A 14687-nucleotide genomic window follows, 5' to 3' on the forward strand; every position below is an offset into this window, starting at 1 on the left:
AAGTAATAGTAGCTGTTAATAGCCTGAAGTCTGAAGATTGCCATTGCAAGCCAGGCACATCAGGAAAGTCCATAAGACACTTATCTCCAATTAACTAGCAAAAAGCTGAAAGTGGATCTGTGACTTAAGTGGTAGAGCACTAGCCTTCAGCAAAAAAGTTCAGGGACAGTGCCCAGCCCTATGTTCAAGTCCTAGTACAAGCACTCATACACACAAAGAAAGAACAAACAACTGAAAATAGAAAATTAACAGTCTCACTACATACAAAATGGTATTGAAATCATTAAATTGAAGGGATATCTGCACACCCATGGTCATCTCAGCACTATTTAAAATAGCTAAGATATAGAAAGCACCTATGTGTTTATCAGTTGATGGATATATTAACAACAGGGTTTATATACAAAATGGGATAGCATATATATACATATATATATTCTGAGATTTGTGAAAACATGAATGAATCTAGAGAATATGTGGAATAAATCACACATCATAAAGAGACAAATACAGGATATGCTTTCTTATATGTGGAATCTAATACAACTGAACTCATATAATACAAGAATCATTCCCATAACCTGAACTAGGAAGTCATCTTGAAAAGAAGAGACCTTGGTCAAAGGCTACAAGGTTTTAGTAAGATAAGAACAATTTCTGATGTCCTATTATACATTATAGTTAATAATAATGCATTGCATATTTCAAAATGCAAAAAGAAAAGATTTTTACTAGGTTCTTACCACAAATAAATAATGTTGGAAGTCATTTATGTGTAATTTAGCCTGTTTGGTCACACATATATCAAAATAACATGCTGTACTCCTTAAAATGTATGTAATTTTCAGTTAAAATAAAATTTTAAAGGTTATAAGTAGAACAACTTGCACAGAAATGATTTCAGCAGAAGATATGAGGAAAATTAAGATACAGAGAATAAAGGGATACTTTTAATGAGTAATCCTAAGTTCCACAAAAAAAAAATTAAAGAAAAACGGAACTAAGAAAACAAGAAAGTTAGAATTGTTATAAAAACATCTAAATAAACCAAGTGCTAGTAGCTCATGCCTGTAATGCTAACTTCTCAGGAGCCTGATATCTGAGGATTGAAGTTCAAAGCCAGCCCTAACAGGAAAGCCCAGGAGATTCTTATTTCCACTTAATCACCAAACGCAAGCCAGAAGAGGAACTGTGGCTCAAGTGGTAGAGCACTAGCATCAAGCTGAAAAAGCACTCAGGACTTGAGTTCAAGCTCAGTGCCAGCAAAAACAAAACAAAAATCTAGATAAAGTAGACATAACAATTCAAAATAGCTTACACAATATAATTTATAAAATATAATTTCAACATAATTTTAAATTAATTACTATATAGAACACTGAAAGTTTCTATTTAGAAACATTATTCTAAGCTGTGTTCTATTAAGAACACAGAGATTTTAAGTGTAATTTTTTTACTATCTGCTGAGGTGTCACAGGGTTTCATTTTAACAATTACAAGTAGAACATTTTATAAATCATTCTCTTGGTAATTATGTACTACAGTCTTGAGGTGCATGCTGAGGAAATCCACAAGCTGAACATTATGTAGTTGACCTTTCTGTCTTGGAGATAGGAACTGGAATAACACATGAAACCGATGAAACAAATGTCAGTGCTCACCTGAAGCTTTCCACAACTGGAAATCTCAACTAATATTAAGACTGAATTAATAATAATTTGTAATTATTTCTTTTTGCCAGTACTGAGACTTGAACTTATGGTCTGAGTGCTCTCCCTTACCTTTTTTGCTTAAGGTTGGTGATCTTCTATTTTAGACATTTCCATTTTTGTTTTCTGGTGGTTAACCTGAGACTTTTCTGGCCCAGATGACTAAAAACTGTGATTCTCAGATCTCAGGCTTTTGAGTAGTTAGGATTACAACAGTGAGCTGTAATCATTTACAATTTTATTTCTTCTAAATCTGATTAACTGCCTGCTTGGTCATGAAGAAAAAATGAGCTCAATAAAATATTTTTAGTTTATAGTTGAGATATGCTAAGTAAAATTCCATTTGAAAAGAACAGCTTAAGCCTATGAAGGCTTCTGTCTTTATGACCCTTTCTGGAATAAATAATGGCATAAACTGCAACTTTCTCAGTTATCTAAAGTAGTATCCTTGACCTGATCTTATTCTCAGTTACTCTACTGACTTCTTGGTTGAGAAAATACTAAAATCTGCCTTATACTTTACCTTTTCTTGTTATAAAAAAATTAAAATGGACGTTTCAAGATGGTGATGCTCTCACAGGTAATCTCACTACCTGTCTGACCAAACAGAGATGTAGGATCACAGGACACCCTTTACCTCAAGAGACCCACTCCAATCAAATTCTAAATATCTAAAGACTTTTCCTGCTACAGAAGGAATATCCCAACAGCCAAACAAAGAAAGAGAAAAGTGAAACAGTCAGCGGTCCCCTGCTGAGCACCAGAACCACAGCTTCAGCACCGCACTGAGAGGCTTTCTGGAGATTTTAAGCAGAGTAGCATCCAAACACTGAAGAAAGTACTCAACACCAGACCTTCAGAAACCAAGGAGAGAAAGCAGTGAAAATTCTGGAGTTGGTGAGCAGACCCCAGCACCAATCCGCCCAAGAGGGTGGCCAGGGCACTGAGGAGGTGCACAGCACAGACCCAGCAAAGGCCACCATTGGAACAGCTAGGAATTAGCACCACCAAGTAAGTGCCCCAAAGTTGCAACTCAAGACAACATCAGGTCCCATGCAGGCATACCAATGGGATCCCAGTGGACCCCGCCCCTGCCGCACCTGGCCCCCAGGGCACCGCAGCCACAACCAATCTGACCACCACATTGACTCCGTGTGCTGCCGGGACCCCCACCCTCCCTGCCACCACTAGGCAATGAACCTGGGCTCCCACAGCCACTGCAGCATCACTGCAGGCTACGCAAATCCTGCACAAGCCCAGCCCCATGCCCTCACAACCTCTGCCAGCACAGTCCAGATGATGTACTTATTGTCTTACCCATGTAACCTCCCAGCACATCACTTTTTCAAATAAAAAATAATTTTAAAATAATATGCCCATCTGGGAAGGTGGCTCAGTGGTAGAGCGCTTGCCTTGCATGCTCGAGGCCCTGGGTTCAATTCCTCAGCACCACATAAGCAAAAAGAAAAAAGCCGGAAGTGGTGCTGTGGCTCAAGTGGTAGAGCGCTAGCCTTGAGCTGAAGAGCTGAGGGACAGCACCCAGGCCCAGAGTTCAGGCCCCACGACCGGACCCCCCAAAAAAAATAATAATAATAATATGCCCATTCTCTAGATTGTAAGATGTTCTGATGAAAGGCAACTTAATCTATAGGGTGCATCTACCCAACTAGAAATGGGACACGTAAAATTACAATTTCTCATCACAATTGTTCCGAGTATTTGTATTGTTAGATTTGTTTGGATGAACCAATATGTCTCTTCAGTTGTAATAAAGAAAATCAGTAGTCCTCAATGCCAAAAAAAAAGTGTCAGGTAGTAGGATTGGAAGATGCATGGGAATGAATGATGGGAGGTTTCAATTGAAACATTTTTTTTAAAGGCCAATAATATATTCTTCCTATAGTTAGTATTTCACCAAAATTTATAGCATTTATCTCTTCTAAGTAAGGTCATAAGCATGGCTTTCAGTTTAGAATGATCAAAGCAAAGGAACAAAAAATTGTCAAAAAATGCAGCACTATTTGTGCTGTCAAAGAAAGAAATGCTTATATTTACACTCAAAAATATGAGAATGGTACTTTTCAGACTTTATTTTTGAGACTTTTGTCATTTGTTTGTATAGAAAAAACTTATTTTACTAAAATATTTTATTGCGCTTTTTATATATGTTAACTTGATTGCCACAAAATTGGTATTTATTATTTTGTTTCTTCTTTTCCACATGTGTATATACAAACAGACACACATACAAATATGTACTTTGCTTTATTGTCAAACTGAACTATTTATAACTGGCAAGACATATATGAACTTTGATAGAAAGGTGAAAAGATAATAATATATATGAAGACACAATCTTCAGAAATGTGAATGCCTGATGTATGAAGAAAAGATCAGAAACATGAGTGGTAAAATTTAAATGAAAATATCACTTATGTAAATTCCTATTTTTCAGATTAGTACAAAATAAAATTACTTCTAATCTCTTTTCTCTTTCCCCTTACAATAGACCCCATAGCATAGGCAAGATGTTTTATATTCCTGACCTTCACTTTGTAATTGTTTTTTTTTTTTGTGAAAATACTGTACAGAGGGGTTACAGTTACATGAGCAAGGGAATGAGTATATTTCTTTTTTTGGAAGGGGGATTCTGGTTGTGGGGCCTGAACTCTGGGCCGGGGTGCTGTCCCTCAGCTCTTCAGCTCAAGGCTAGCGCTCTACCACTAGAGCCACAGCACCACTTCCAGCTTTTTTCTTTTTGCTTATGTGGTGCTGAGGAATTGAACCCAGGGCCTCAGGCATGCAAGGCAATGCTCTACCACTGAGCCACCTTCCCAGCCCCATGAATATATTTCTTAACCAGCATTGTTGCCTCCTACTTTGTTTTCCCCCTACCATCCAGTCCCTCCCACCTCCTCAGCTACAACACTCCCTCCCCCTAAACTGTAAAGTTCATTTTTTGACAAAGTGTCCTGTACATCTCATTGTTGCAATGGGTCAATCTGTATCCCTACTTTAAATTTTTGTTTTTTCCCTTCCCCTCCCCAAATTATACCAACATGAAGGTTTTACCGTGGGGGAGGGACATACAAAGCAACAAAAAAATCACAGGGTACCTAATAAATATGTTAGAAACAATAGCAAGGAAGAAAAAAAAAAAACACTTGCGTCACCACCTTGGAGTTCCTTTTACTTAACATCATCTTATCTGACTTTTTCGGCTTGTCCCAGATATATACTACTTATTGCAAATAAGGGAAACCATAGGATCTGTGTACCTTTGGCCCTGGCTTACTTCACCTAATATAATATTTCCCAAGTCTTTCCGTTTCCCAACAAATGAGGAGATGTCTTTTTTTCTGATGGAGGCATAGAATTCCATTGTGTATATATACCACATATTCTTGATCCATTCATCTACTGAGGGGCATCTGGGTTGGTTCCATATCTTAGCTATGGTAAATAATGCTGCAATAAACATAGTTGTACTGGTAGCTTTAGTTGTAATCATTTGGGTAAATGCCCAAAAGTGGGATTGCTGGGTCATAGGGGAGCTCTATGTGGAGTCTTTTGAGGAACCTCCATACTGCTTTCCAAAGTGGATGAACAAGTTTACACTCTCACCAACAATGCAGTAGAGTTCCCTTCTGGCCACATCCCCTCCAGCATCTGTTGTTTAATTTGAGTTGTTAATTATAGCCATTCTAACTGGGGTGAGGTGGAATCTCATTGTTGTTTTGATTTGCATTTCTTTTATGGCTAGAGATGTGCATTTCTTCATGTATCTATTGGCCATTCTTATTCCTTCTTCAGAGAAGTTTCTCTGTAAGTCTTTAGCCCACTTATTTATTGGGCAGTTGTTTCTTTGAGGATTTGTTGTTGGGGGATTTAATTTCTTGAGTTCCAGATATTATATATATATATATATATATATATATATATATATATATATATATATATATATATTTCTTTTTGGTCCGGTCGTGGGGCCTGAACTCTGGGCCTGGGCACTGTCCCTCAGCTCTTCAGCTCAAGGCTAGCACTCTACCACTTGAGCCACAGTGCCATTTCCGGCTTTTTTCTTTTTTGCTTGTGTGGTACTGAGGAATTGAACCCAGGGCCTCAGGCATGCAAGGCAAGCACTGTAACACTGAGCCACCTTCCCAGCCCCCAGGTATATTTTAGATATGAGACCCTTGTCCGTTGTATGGCTGGTGAAGATCTTCTCCCAATCCGTGGGCTTTCTATTGATCTTGCTAGCTATGTCCTTTGCCATGCAGAAGCTCTGCAGCTTCATGCAATCCCATTTGTCCAACCTTTTTTTGATTTGTTGTGTTTCTGGGTCTCTATTAAGAAAATTTTGGCCTGGTTAAGGAGACCTAGGGTTTCTCCTATTCCTTCCTGTAATGTTTTCAGGGTGTCTGCTTTGACTCCAAGGTCTTTAATCCATTTGTAGTTGATTCTGGTGCAGGGTGATATAGAAGGATCTAGCTTTAGTTTTCTACAGGTGTTTAACCAATTTTGCCAGCATTATTTCCTGAAGAGGCTGTCTTTCTTGCATTCTATTATTTTTAGCTCTCTTATCGAAGATTAGGTGCCTGTATGTCTGTGGTTTCATTCCTGGGCTTTCAATTCTATTCCATTCTGACCTTCACTTTTTTTATTATTGTGAAAATACCGTACAGAGGGGTTACAATTACATGGGCAAGGTAATGAGTATATTTCTTATCAAGCATTTTTGCCTCCTCCTTTGTTTCCCTTTCCCATCTCCTTACCCCCCCTTCCCCCCCAGCCAAAGTTGTAAACTTCGTTTTTCGATATAATATCTTGTACATCTCATTGGTGCAATGGGTCCACCTGTATTCCTATTTAAACTATTTGTTTTTTCCCTTCCCCTCCCCAAATTATACCAACATTAAATACAGTGAAAACAGGGGTCATACCATGGGGGAGGGACGTACAAAGCAACAAACAAATCATGTTATAAATATGTTAGAAACAATCGCAAGAAAGAAAAAGCATTTGAATCCTTATCTTGGGGTTCATTTAACCTAACATCAACTTCTCTGACCGTTTTACCTGTCCCAGACATATACTAGTAATTGCAAATAAGGGAAACCATGGGACCTATGTTTTTTGGGCCTGGCTTACTTCACTGAATATAATTTTTTCCAAGTCTTTCCATTTACAAACAAATGGAGCAATTGTTGGTGGGAGTGTAAACTTGTTCATCCACTTTGGAAAGCTTGTATGGAGGTTCCCCAAAAGACTCCACATAGAGCTCCCCTATGACCCAGCAATCCCACTTTTGGGCATTTACCCAAATGATCACAAATAAGACCACACTAAAGCTACCAGCACAACTATGTTTATTGCAGTATTATTTCCCACAGCTAAGATATGGAACCAACCCAGATGCCCCTCAGTAGATGAATGGAACAAGAAAATGTGGTATATATACACAACGGAATTCTATGCCTCCATCAGAAAGAATGACACTGGCCTTCACTTTTTAAGTGAATATGAAGTTTCTAAGAGTTCCACTCTGGTATTTCATCTATGTATGAAGAATATTTTATTCAGGTGGTCCCCCTCCTGTGCTCTCATTTTTTTTCCCATCCCTACCATTCCTTATTATTCAAGAGCTCTCAGTGAATTCCATTATTCCATTTTCACTCACAGATGCAATTTTATTTTTCCTCTAATATAATCTTTCCTCTCTCACAAAATCACTAAGTCACTCAATTAAAAATAAGTATGTATATGTATGTACATATGTGTATATATACAGTTTTAATTAAATTATTACTAACACCAGTCAACAAGATTCTTCTAAAACATAAGGAAAGACACATGCCCTAGCACAGAGAAAATGGCCTTGAAAATCAAACTATAGTAGGTAGAAATCACACTAACTACATGATATTTAAGAGGAAAGTTTTCTGTGTAGCTACAATAATCTAGACTGTGTGTTATTGACAGACTTATATAAGGATCTTTGGAACAAAATAGAGAACTCAGAAACTGATTTATACAAACATGTCAAACTGACATGTTGAGATGGTGCCTTACTGTGTTGCCCGGACAGACTTTAAAGAGGTATTTTTAGGAGCACAACCCTCAAGAATTAACTGATCACGAGGATCTAGATTAGTTTTGAAGGTAAATTGTTAGTTTTTGTAAAAGCCAATTTTGATAATGCAAGCTGAGCACCTTTCCTCCATCTCTCTCATATAAGTTCTTCTCTTCTGTATGTATCCATTTCCCTTCTACTTTCCTATCATTCATTCATAGAGAAGCAAAAGAACTCATCAAGTAAAATGGCTCTTGGTGCCAACTTGCACTCCACTGCTTTCAGAATCATTAGTCAAAACAAATCTCTTTTCAAGCCAGGCTCTGGTGGCTCATGCCTGTAATTCTAGCTACTCTGGAGGCTGAGATATGAGGATCGTGGTTCAAAGCCAGCCTGGGCAGGAAAGTTTGTGAGACTCTTATCTCCAATAAACCACCAAAAAACTGGAAGTGGTGCTGTGGCTCAAGTGGTAGAGTGCTTGCCTTGAGCTGAAGAGCTGAGGGACAGCCCGCAGTCCCAGAGTTCAAGACCCTTGACCAACAGAAAAAAAAACCTCTTTTCTTATTCAATTGCCTATTTTTAAGTATTCTATTATAGCAATAAAAGTGGAACAAGACAAAAAGTAGGGGGTTGTGCGAGTAGTATAGTGGCTCAGGTCTAATATCCTATTGACTTAGAAAATGGAGATATAGAAGGCAGATATCTGAGGATTGCTGTTTGAAGCTAGCCCAGGCAGGAAAGTTTACAAAACTCACATCTCTAATTAATCACCAAAAATGTCAAGGCCAGAAGTGGAGCTGTGGCTCAAATGGTAGAGCACTAGTCTTGAGAATGAAAGCTCAGGGGCAATGTCCAGGAATAATTTTTAATCAAGAAAACACATATTTGGAAAAATCATAATCTTATAAAGAAGAAAAACTTATTTGGGACAACAAAACAAGGCTTTGGCCAACTGACCAATTTCTGAAAGCGAAAAATATGATAATGAAAAGCAAGTCCTCGAAGATATTTCAACATCTTCCAGTTGCCTCCTCCAACACAGGCTCAAGATGTTCAGATCTTGAGGGCAGAAAGAACTTGCTATCAAGCACTGCCTAAGGCCTCTGTTATCTCCACATCCTAGCAGAGTGTTCCTTGTTCACATTAACCATGGATCAAATGGCTCAAGGTACAACTCAACCCACCATTCTCTGTGCCTACACATTACAGAAATTCTCCAAGCATGCAGAATTAAAATTGCTGCAAAGGCATGACAGTCTCCTACTAGACTTCAAAGGCTACATCCAACTGCCTAAAGGACTAGGGACAGATTTACCACCAGATTCCCTACAATGATAATTAGAGCATTTTATAGGACTGCATTTTACAGGACTCTAGAACTGCTGAGCATAAAGCAGCCCTGTCTTAAAAAACCAATATCAATGTGTAACTTTAAAGAAACGTGTAAACTCATGGAGGAAGGGCTGCCCAAGACCGTAGAGCTCATTCCCTGCTCAGCAGCTACAGGATGTACATCAAAGGAACATACTTTCCACTGGTTTTAGAAGGTATTTTTTATGCTGACTTTTGGCCTTGTTTTGAACACCTTATTCCTTTCTTTTGGAGTATTTCTTCATTTTGTCTTAGGAATGTCTATACTCTGTGTCTGCTTCTTTGAAAGCTATGCTTTGGGAAAGGTTTATGCATACCAAAACTCATGATGAGAGTTTATCCCCAAAACCTATATCCCCAAAAACCTTCATGAATATTTAATGTTGTTTTTCTGGAAAGAATGGGTGACTCAGTCTATTCATGGGAATAGGTTGGTTCCTACAAGAGCAGATTGTTATGAAGCAAGCTTGGCACCTCTTTTCAGTCTCTCTTCACATGTGTCTGCCTACTTTCTGCTTTTATACTCTGTGTGACAAAAACACAAAAAGCTTACCTGAAGCTTAGTATAGGCTAACACCATACTCATTAATTTCCCTTACTTGAGAATTATGACACCAAAGACACCTTTTACTATGAAATTATCACTCTCAGGTATTTTGTTTTAGCAAAAGATGCATACTAATGCAACTATACTTATCGGAATGGCAGAAGTACAAAATACAAGACCAAATATTGGTGAGAAGTTGAGAAAGCAGAACACTTACATATTGCAAAGTGGTAATACAAACTGATAACATTCTGGAAAGCACTTTGATAGTATCTTCTTTCACTTTTTTCTTTGTCACTCTTTATATCTTTCAATGGGAATTGAATTTAAAGCCTTGTATTTGCTAGCAAAGTGTTTTAGTACTTGAGCTTTATGACAATCCTTTTTAAAGCCTTGTATTTAAAGCCTTGTATTTGCTAGCAAAATGTTCTATTACTTGCACTATATGACAATCCTTTTTGTTTTTCAAGTTGTTTTTAGGTACTGTCTCACAGTTTTGTGTGGACAGGCCTTGGGTCACTAACTTTACCTAACTTTACCTCCAAAGTATGTGAGATAACAGACATGGACCACTATGCCTGAACCAATAGTTTCATATAAAATTAAATATATGGATATCATGTGATAAGTGATAGTATTCTTGGATGTTTATTTTCCCAGAAAAATTACAACTTATTTCCATGCAAAATTTATACACTACTCTTGACGGTAGGTTTATTTATAATGGACAAAAAGTGAAAACAGCCCTGATGAATTTTAAGAAATGAGTAGTTAACCAGACTCTGTTGCGTTAATACTATGAAATACTACTCAACAGTAAAAAATGAACTATATCTGATCAAGTTGCACTTCATGAAAATGTGGTCATGTCAAATTGAAACAATCTTGTATAACTAATTGATGCTAATACAAATTTTAATTATAAACTGAGCTATTTATATACACAGAAGCTTGAGCAAATCTTAAAGAAACTGTGTTGAGTAAAAATGGCCCCTCCAAAATGGTGATAATTATTCTGTTTCTAAAGTTTTTTTAAAAAAAACACAGTTATAGTAGAAAACAAATGATTTCTGGGAGTCAGAGACAAAATTATTTTGCCTTAAGTGTGTAGTGTGTATTGTTTTGCCAGACAACCACATGTCATGTTGGAACATGATTTATTCTCATGATCTAGGAAGATAGAATAATTACTAGAGGAAGTAGTCAGTACTGAGATTGATTTTACATTGAATAATTTTCTCATTGTTGACACTTAATTTGGTGAATGGCATTTTTCTGAACACTAAATATGAAATACATGATCTAATTTGTGTGGATATTCTCACTTCCAGAAGCCTAACACTTGAAAAATGAGAATACCAAAAGCATTGAGTGACTTCCTCATTTTCATAGCTTTGATTCTAAGGGTAGATATCATTACACACTTGTGGATCAAGCTAAAACTTGATTGAAAATTGTATTCTTATTGCTTTTAAGACCTTAGAGAAGTAGAAGTGAGGCTCAAATTGATGAGTGCCAGCCTTGAGCTGGCCAAATGAGAGCACAAGGCCTTAAGTTCAAGCCCTAGTACCTAAAAAAAAAAAAACTTAAAAATAAGGTAAAGATTACTTTTGTAATGTAGCCCAGAATGGGGAAAACCCTAATAAGAGAGGTATTAGAGATGGTCCCACTAATTCTTAATACGAATTCTGCTCACTCAGATTTTTGACTATGTTTGTGTAGTGCTAAGGCAAAAAATATAACAAGATTTCAGGTTAAGAGTTTTAAAGTAAATTATACTAAAAGCCAGCTCTAATAAATTCCTGAGCAAAGTTAATCCTCATAAATGATATAATTATTTGAAAACATAAACTCATTTTGAACTATTTCTTATAAATTTATATATAAAAATGACTGTGGATGGAGCTGGGAAGGTGGCTCAGTGGTAGAGCGCTTGCCTTGCATGCATGAGGCCCTGGGTTCGATTCCTCAGCACCACGTAAGCAAAAAGAGAAAAAGCTGGAAGTGGCGCTGTCGCTCAAGTGGTAGAGCACTAGCCTTGAGCTGAAGAGCTGAGGGACAGTGCCCAGGCCCAGAGTTCAGGCCCCATGACCGGACCCAAAAAAAAAAAAAATGACTGTGGATGTATTTGCTAAGATACTTAATATTTTCTATGAGAGTCATGATAAAATAACAATAACAATAAAAATTGTGTTGATCAAGTATTTTAGCCATGACAAGATATTTCCAACTTTCAATGTAAGTTTAATTGCCAGTGACAGTGAAGTAATTCATAGTGAAGTGATTCATATTTAAAGCATCATTTCCAAGTGATATATACACAAGGGTTAGATCTTACAAAATTCTTATTTATTTTTCTTTTCTTTCTTTTTTTTTTACACAAAGGCTCAGTATGTTTCAATGTTGATGTCGAATTCAAAGCTTCAAGTGATCATCTTGCCTAAGCTCCTCCATCAGCCAGGACTATAGGCACACATTACCATTCAGGTTTAAATTTCTTTTCATTTCTTTTTTTTTTTTCTTTTTGTTTACTAAGTGTGCCTCCAAGAAATAAAATATACTGTCAAAATATGATTGCTGAATGAACATTAGAGAACTTATGATCCCAGAAATAAATCAAATGTCTGTGTTTGCTTAATGAAAAAATAATTGATCATAGCTTTTATTTGACTTGGTTTCAAATGTTAAACTCTCAAACATCTAATATGAAATCTGCAAAGAAAATAATTGAGTTTCTTATTAATTCAGAAACTGCACTGTTACATATGTTAAGTAATCCAGGAGAAGTTCACAGCAATAAGAACATATTTTGTAAAGGCAAAAATAAATAAAATACACACAATCCTTTTTCTCTTGGCTCTCTACCAATTTTTCAACTTTCAGCTTTAGTATAACATCCTCAGGAGAACTATATGTAGCCTAATAATTGTGGCAATCACAGTTTCATAGTTTTTTTTTAACACAGGACACTTTCCCTTCATAATACTTAGCATAAATTATTAGGAAAGTATATAATTATTATTACAAAATTATGCATTTAATATACTCACTGTAGGTGAAACATGACTGTTGATTTGTTCATCACTGCATATCTAAAATTCATTAAAATAACCCGTCGATAGAAAAGCACTCCATAATTATAGATATTGTTAAGTGAATGATTTAGGCTGATAACATCAGTTCTAATAAAGTGTCATCAGTTATCTGGACCTAGTTTTACATCCAAGAGGTCATTTTCAAACATTAGTCTCCTTACTTCTACAAAGAAAAGCTAAGATGAGGAAAGTACAGGAGATTGCAGCTAGCTGAAATTGGTCCATGAGGTTGAAGGAATCCTATTTCTATAGCATAAAAATGAAGGTGAAAAAGCAAAGAGTTGACGAAAAAGCTACTGCAAATAATCTTAATGTAGCTAAGACTATTGCTGAAGGTGACTAAAAAACAGATTATCGTGTAGAGAAAACATGCTTATTTTGAACAAATACCATCTATGGTCTTAGTAGTTAGAGAGAAGTCAATTTCTGCTTCAGAGCTTCACAGGCCAAGTTGACATACTTGTTAGGAACTGATTGTTTTTTGGTGCCAGTCCTGGGGCTTGAACTCAGGGCCTGGGTGCTGTCCCTGAGCTTTTTATGCTGAAGGCTAGCACTCTGCCATTTGAGCCACAGCTGCACTTCTGACTTTGTGTTGGTTAATTGGATATAAGAATTTCGAAGCCTTTCCTGCCTGTGCTGGTTTCAAATTGCAGCTGTCCTCAGATCTCAATCTCCTGAATAGGCTAGGATTACAGGCATGAGCCACCAGCATCCAGCAGGACTAATGACTTTTAAGGTGAAGCTAATGCTCACTTATCATCCTGAAAATCCTAAGACTTATAATAATTTTACTAAGGCTGCCCTATGTGTGATTTATAAGTGAAACAACAAAGCCTGAATGACAACATAAACATTTCAGACAATATTTTATGTCTACTATTAAGACCAACTGTTCAACAAAAAGAATCCTTTGAAAGTGATACTACTCAATGACAATGACCATGTCACCCAGAAGTTCTGATGGAGATAGACAAGATTCATTTCATTTTCATGTCTGCTAACACAATATCCATTCTACAACCCATGAATCAAGGAATATCAACTTTCAAGTCTTAGTGTTTGAGAAACACATTTCATAAAGCTATTGATGCTATAAAGAGTGATTACTTTGATGGATCTGTTGATGGATCTGGGCAAAGTAAATTGAAAATCTGTGGAAAGGAGTCATTATGCTAGATTCCACTAATAGCAGTCATGTTTCATAAGAGACAGAGAAATATCAATATTAACACGATTTTGGAAGAAGTTAATGTCAGTCCATGAATATTTTTGAAGGATTCAACACTCACATTATTGCAATGTTCACTTATTTTAGTGATTTGGAACTGAAACTGCAATACTTTTAAGTTATGCCTGTTACAAACGTCAATAATTATACTTGAGGAATTAAACTTGCTTCTTTCTTGCAAAATATTATTTCTTGCAAAATAGTATGCAAATACATTTTACTATTTGATATTGGGATGAATATTACAAATACTTCATGTCTTTCATTTTGTTAATAAAAACTACGAAGTACATTTTTTGGAATTGAGTAGCATGCATAGGTCAAAAGCATAATGATAAATACATTAGTGCTAATGGAATTATTGTCAGAGATCTTCCATTTATGTTGGAAGGAGAAATAAGAAAGTTCATTTACATGAAGAAAAATACTAGAAATCCAAGATGATAAAGTGATACTTTTATAAAAATCAACCTCAACACATATTAGGATTTTATTCTATTTTTCAATAATTTCAATAATCTATTCTCAGCATAAAAGAGAAACAATACCATTCCAATTTGCCCTTTCAAATACTGGGGTATTGTTAATTTACCAATCTATTCATTTGCTTTTGGTAGTAATGGGGTTTGAAAAATGGGCCTTGTGTTTGCTAGGCAAGAATTCT

This window comes from Dipodomys merriami, unplaced genomic scaffold (assembly GCF_024711535.1).
Source record: "Dipodomys merriami isolate MVZ:Mamm:240054 unplaced genomic scaffold, mDipMer1.0.p SCAF_3, whole genome shotgun sequence".
In the NCBI taxonomy this organism is placed as follows: domain Eukaryota; kingdom Metazoa; phylum Chordata; class Mammalia; order Rodentia; family Heteromyidae; genus Dipodomys; species Dipodomys merriami.